Source organism: Callospermophilus lateralis, chromosome 1, assembly GCF_048772815.1.
Source record: "Callospermophilus lateralis isolate mCalLat2 chromosome 1, mCalLat2.hap1, whole genome shotgun sequence".
NCBI lineage: Eukaryota > Metazoa > Chordata > Mammalia > Rodentia > Sciuridae > Callospermophilus > Callospermophilus lateralis.
Window position 1 is genome coordinate 141,518,995 of NC_135305.1, and position 6,992 is coordinate 141,525,986.

Consider the following 6,992-nt stretch of genomic DNA (forward strand, 5'->3'; position numbering starts at 1 on the left):
TTTGCTGTGGCTGGCTTTGAACACTAATCCTCCTGCTTCCTCAACTTCCTAAATTGCTGGGATTATAGGCATGTGCCCCCAAGCACAGCAAAAAGTATAATTTTAAGGATGCACAATATAAATATTTTTATTATCAGAAAATAGAATTCCAGGGCTGGGGATATGGCTCAAGCAGTAGTGCACTCACCTGGCATGTGTGAGGCACTGGGTTCGATCCTCAACACAATATAAAAATAAGAAATAAAGATATTGTGTCTACCTAAATCTAAAAAAATAAATATTATATACAAATAAATAAATAAATCTTCCTTAAATAAAAGAAAATAGAATTCTAATCAATTAGATTGGAACAGGATTGCAATCTACTTAAGTAATTTTAATGTGGGTGGGGCTGGAGCTCAGTGGAAGAGCAGTTGCCTAGGACGTGTGAAGCACTGGGTTTGATCCTCAGCAGCACATAAAAATTAATAAATGGTGGGCTGGGGATTAGGTCAGTTGGTATATGCTTGCCTCATATGCACAAGGCCCTGGTTTCAACCACCAGCACTGCCAAATAAATAGATAGATAAAAGAATGCAGTCCATGTAATCTTATTTATTTATTTAAATGCAAGACATGGGTGCACAAGCCTATAATCCCAGGGGCTCCGGAGATTGAGACAGGAGGATCATGCATGCAAAGCCAGCCTCAGCAACAGCAGCACTAAGCAATTTAGTGAGATCCTGTCTCTGAATAAAATACAAAATAGGGCTGGGGTGTGGCTCAGTGGTTCAGTGTCCCTGAGTTCAATCCCTGGAACCAAAAAAAAAAAAAAAAAGAAAGAAAGAATGAAATAATGAAAATTGAAAGAGACATAAACTAAAGTGGAAATCTTAATGTTCAGAATAAAGGTAAAACTACACTGAGAGGCAAACCCTAAGTCCTAAATTGGTACATGAGAAAAAACAGAAAATTGTTTCTGAATCCACACAGGTGAGGAGGTGACGCGGTGGTGCTCAGGGCGGTGTGGGACTTACAGGATCTTTCCAGGTGTGCCGTGTGCTGGGAGCCTCAGCATGTGGTGATGGTTCTCCTTGGGCTCCAGGACTCTTGTGTTTCTCCTCTGGCTCCGCAGAAGCATTTATGAACCTCCCAGACCAGGCCCCCACCTCTACCTTTTGACTAGTATCCAATCAGAAAGCAGTATCTAATCACATGCCCCAATCTCCACCCAGGTAATCCTGATTGGATTTTCTTTCTCCAGATTAATTGATCGAATTCCATGTTTTTGCAAGAGGGCAGAATCAGGGAGAGTGAGGGCCAGGGTTGCCTCCATCCATGCACTCCACATGGTGGACTGAATTTTGCCCATATGTGACTCTCCTGTTCCTGCCTGGAAGAGAGAAAAGCACTAAATCCCTACAGTAAGAAAAAACAAACCCCCCCAAATATCATTGTGATATCTTTGCCATATCCAAAATATTTTTTAAAAAAATATTTCCTAAAGATTCCATAGTAAAAACAGCTTTTTGAAGATACTAGCGTTATGCACGAAGAAAACAGATGGAAACCAGGTGTCCAACAGTCACATAGGTGTGACATTACCTTACAGTAGATCAGGGCCACTCAGGAGGAAGAATGGACACCAAGGGTGAAATCAGTCTTCTAGACTTGGGGCAAGACTTGTCCTGTTTGTCTGTTTGAACTGGGGATTGAACCCATTGGTGCTCTACCACTGAGCCACATCCTAGCCCTTCTCTCTCTCTCTTTTTTTTTTTTTTTTTCGATTTTAAGACAGGGTCTCACAGAATTGCTTAGGTCCTCACTAAGTTTCTGAGGCTGGCCTCAAACTTCCCATCATCCTGCCTCAGTCTCCAGAGTCACTGGGATCACAGGCCTGGGCCACCATGCCCCACCAGATGGAAAAATTGAAATCCACAGAGGGTGGAAACTATGGGCAACTTGGAATGTTGGACAGAAAGACACAGGTTTAGATACCAGGTGTCCCTGACTTCAGAACAGCCACCACCTGAGAGCGTCCCTCAGAATCACGGACCCCCCAGGGCACATCTCCCAGGCAAACTTGGCCCCAGGCAGCTTCCAGGGCCCTTTGGGCTGTGAGAAGTACACAGACAGAGGAAAATATGAGGAGTCTGAAAAACATAATTCAGGAATTGAGGACAGAGAGACAGAAAGAGAGGGAGTGCTTGGATGATGAGCCATGTGAGGGGAGGACTTACTGGGAAGATGTAGAAGGAATGGTTTGATTGGTGGCAGTTACAGAATTGCATTTCTGCTTTGTTGTTCCGTCTTTGAGTTAGTCAGCTTTTTCACGCTGTCACTACAACAACTACAGAGGAGGGAAAGTTTATTTGGGGACACATGGTTTCAGAGGTCTCAATCCATAGACTGCAGTGCATTGCTTGTGGCCTCACCTCCAAAGTGAGGCTGAACATCATGGTGGAAGAGTGTGGCAGAAGGAAGTGGCTCACATCATTAGAAAGCAGAGAGAGAGATGGCCAGTAGCCATATACAAAATATACACCCATATTTACACCCCCAATGACCAGCTTCCTCCAGCCACACTCTACCCACCCCCACTTATCACTAATCCCATCAGGGATTGATTCACTGAGTAGGTTAAGGCTATAAAAAATCATTTCTCCTCAAAAACATTGTCACATGTGAGCTGTTGGGAGACACATCATCTAAACCATTAAGGTCTTTATAGGTCTCTTGTTGGAAAATATCCCTGCTCACATCACATAATCATATGTTAGTTGGATATTTACAATTGGCTGATGTTATATTTGGTTTCTGTTTCACATAATGATTTACCACAAATTACCACATTTAATCTCCAGTGAAGTAGGGCTAAGGCTATTTCAGAGACCTCATTGCTTTTTAGGCTCCACAACAATTGAAATCTAGTCTCTCAACTGAATTCTAAATTTCTCTGCCATTTGTCAGTGTGTCACCAGGTGGAAAGGGTGACTTCACGCCACAGCCCTGCCTTCTCTTGCCACCCTTGACTTGGTGCAGGAAGCAGGTAGATGTTTCTGTCAACCTAAGTCACAACAGACAGTGGCTCTCCAAAGAACAAGTGTAGTCAGACATATTAGGGCAGGAATGCAGGACGCCTAAAGAAAGATGAGTCAAACCCCATCCAGGAGTCAAAGGGAAAGGTGTCAAAGGCAGCTTTGAATCAATTATCACTGGCTTCACAGATTCAGTACCAAGGGTGGCCTCAGTTCAAGGACAACAGGCAGCGACTGGCCAGGTGTCCTCCTAGAAAACATGGGGCTACAGATTGGGGTAGGTTTTATGCACAGCTGAGGTTGTGGCTGACTGCTTTGTGATAGTTGTTGCACCAGCAGTGCTGCCCACTGACCTTCTCCTCGAAGCACCCTCGCTCCCCTCATCAGATTTTCACACATGTTACTCCCTGTTGATTTGGACGCCATGTGTATTTCCCTCTTGTGATGAAGATCTTTTCTCGTGAAGCATCTTGAATCATTAATTCTTTGGTTAGGGTTTGATTCTATCTCAGTGTCAGGATGAACTTGTCCTGGTTGGTTCAGTCCCCACTGGGGGGAATTAATGGATGACTAGGAATCAACATAGAGACCCATTGAGCCACATTTGAGCAACAGGTGGGTTTTGAGCTAGTGGCTCTCAGGCTCCCTCTACCTGGAAGTCACTGTTAAAATCAATTTTGTCTGTTCAATAGCCATTGGCTCTCTCATCTCCAGGTCCAGGTCTCTGATTTTCTGTTGGGAGCTGGACTTTTGCAGAAAGTTTATAGTTTAGGTGTTCATTAAAAAAAAATATTTAGGTGGTGATTTTATTTAGTTTTAATTTTCTCTAGCAGTGGGGATTAAACCTAGGGAGGGTTTAACACTCAGTTAAATCCTCAGCCCATTTATTTATTTATTTATTGAGACAGGTTCTCACTAAATTGCTCAGATTGGGGTCAAATTTGGGATCTTCATGCCTTATCATCCTAAGTAGATGGGATTACAAGTGTGCACCACCACACCCTATTTTGAATTAAAATTTAAAAAGGTAGAGCATTTGCCTAGCATTCAGAAGAACCTGGATTTGCACCCTTGAATGAAAAATATAAATAAATATATGGATAAATAAATAAGCAAACAAAAAAATCAGAAACCTGTGTTCAACTACACTATTTAGAGTTGTTTTTCTTCTTTTTCATTTCTTTCTTTTTTAAAAAAACTTTTTTGCATGAAGTTGATTACAGCTACTTTTATGGAAAAAATCCAAATGGTTACGCTTTCTGATAAACACTTAGAATACCCATGCTTAAAAATGTGTTGAGAATTTGCTTTAACCAGCTATTAACAAGGTGATTTGATTGGCATACATTTTAATATAGTGTCCTGAAGTATGTCTGAAAACATATTCGAATTTTTATGAATTTAGAAGCAAATATTAATAAAAGAGCCAAATAAATGTAACTTGAACAAGGTTATATCATGTCTTATTTGACAGGGCTTCCCATCTCACAAATTAGGCTAATTGCCTTAATGTCTTTCTTCTAGAATTACCTTGAGAAATTCTGGAGCCCTGTGGAACATCCCAATGTTAGCTCAAGGTCAAGTAACAATGTAGAATTGGATCCTAGAGAAGTTAGTCAACAATCTCAAAAGGTTTAAAGCACTTAATGAAAGTAAGGGCCTAGATCATTATGAAAGATAAGTCATTCAGCAAGAGTGATGAAAGATTTTGAAAGCCAATATAGAAAGTTGTGTCATAGGAAACAATAATTCAAATTCCAACAGAGACGACTCAGTTTTTGTTTTTCCAAGTAATCAGAGACCTTGTTAAAACCAACCTGAAGCTAGGAAGGCTGAGACAGGAATACTGAGAGTTCAAAGCCAGCCTCAGCAAAGGCGAGGCACTAAGCAACTCAGTGAGACCCTGTCTCTAAATAAAATAGAAAGTAGGGCTGGGGATGTGCTCAGTGGTCAAGTACCCCTGAGTTCAATTGCTAGGATCAATCAATCAATCAATAATAAAAGGTTACTCCCCACAACTCTAGGACTGAGCATTGAACCAGGGGCACTCTCCCACTAAGCCACCCACCCAGTCCATTTTGTTTTATTTTGAAACAGGCTTGCCAAATTGCCAAGTCTGGCATGAATCTTGCCATCCTCCTGCCTCAGTCTTCTGAGAAGGTGGAATTACATGCATGGCTCATCTCACCTGGCTTAAAATGTACTTGTTAGAGTGCAGCTATTTAGCTGTTGTTCATCTGGAACATTCCACATGAAAGCTATCATTGTTTTGAATTATCTTTGGTATCATTTGTCCACCAATTTCCAAATGTGCTTAAGAATGAACCATAATAATCTCAGTTGGAGTGCAGAAGAAAGGCTCTCCTGGCATTCCTTGGAGTTTTCAGGTCCCATTCTGTGTTTTACTAATCTCTTGGGACCCAAGGGAAAATCTTATGATCTTGTTTGGAAAGTCAGGGGTCTGGAAGCAGTGTGTGTGTGTGTGTGTGTGTGTGTGTGTGTGTGTGTGTGTGTGTGTGTTTATGTGGTATTGGCAGAGTCCTCCTGAAAGTTCCTTTGATCAAAATATCAAGCTTAAGGACCTTCTCTTGCATGGTCTCCTGCCTCCACTTTTGTCAGGTTTTGGTACAAATAAATTCATTTTGTTTCTGCAGAGTTTCACAGTACCATCAGCAGCAGGGACACTGTGGTCATGGAATATTACACGGTCACCGTTGGCTCCCTTGAGTTGTCTGAATCTGATGGCAATCATTTGGCATGAATGTGGCTACTGGATCGTGTGTGTGTGTGTGTGTGTGTGTGTGTGTGTGTTTGTGTATAGTACTGGGGATTGAACCTGGGAAAATTTACTACTGAGCAATACCCCCAACCTTTTTTTTCTTTTAATTTTGAGGCAGGGTCTCTCTAGGTTGTCCAGACTGGCTTGAAACCTTCAAATCTCCTGTCTCAGCCTCCATGTTGCTGGGATTATAGGTGTGCACCAGGGTACCTGGCCATAAAGCATTTAACACCTTTGAGAGATTGCATCACACCAGGGAGAAGCACTATACCTATGAGGAGAATAATAGCCTCGGACTGCAAAATTCCTCTGATGAAGATTCCCAGGAACCAAGATTTATCCAACTGAATAAGTCAATGGTGGAGCGTGTTCTCATCTCACGAAAAGCCCCCATTTCTTCTTTAAAAACTTTTAGGTTTTTATCAGAAACATCACTTTTCACTAATTAGGGCACAAACTCCTTCCTGATGAACAGCAGGACAAAGAGATCACTTCCCCTCTGGAGTGTGCCTGAGGCCAAATCCCTCTCAGACTGCACTGCTAGTAGGCAATTCAAAGGGTTCAAACTGTTTGTAACAGTTCCTAAAATAGTATTAAGTGAATTTTCCAATTTAGAGATTCCTACCTGAGGTAAAATTTCTCCTACAAAAGAATCCCTTCAGATGATTGGTACTCTAGTCCATTTTCTGTTACTGTAATGAAATACCTGAGATACGCTTTTTTTTTTTTTAAAGTGATTTATTTAGCTCACAGTTCTGAGAGATACAAGACCAAAATCAGGAAGCCCCCTTGGTTTGGCCTGTGGGAGGAAGCCAAAGAACAACCCGGGGCTCAGGCTCAGGCTTGTAAACAACTCTCAGAAGGACGGACTCAGCATCCCAGGAGAACCATTCCTTTCTAAGAACACACAAAGCTTCCAATACCTGAAGCTTTGAGGGATAAATTGCACCAAACCATAGCATAGGGATGGAGCTAGACGTGATCACAGCCGTCTCAGTCATTGTGGCCAGTGTGTCCACCAGTTGATCCCAAGCCCTAGAGGCCAACAAAGTTGTTAACAATCACAGAAACACGTTGTCCCAGTCACTGATACCCAGACCTTTACTTCTCTTTCGACATCTATCTTTTACTGGGGATTTACCTCCCATCACTTTTAATTTTTGATTTAAGCCAGGATCTCCCTGGGTTGCTGAGGG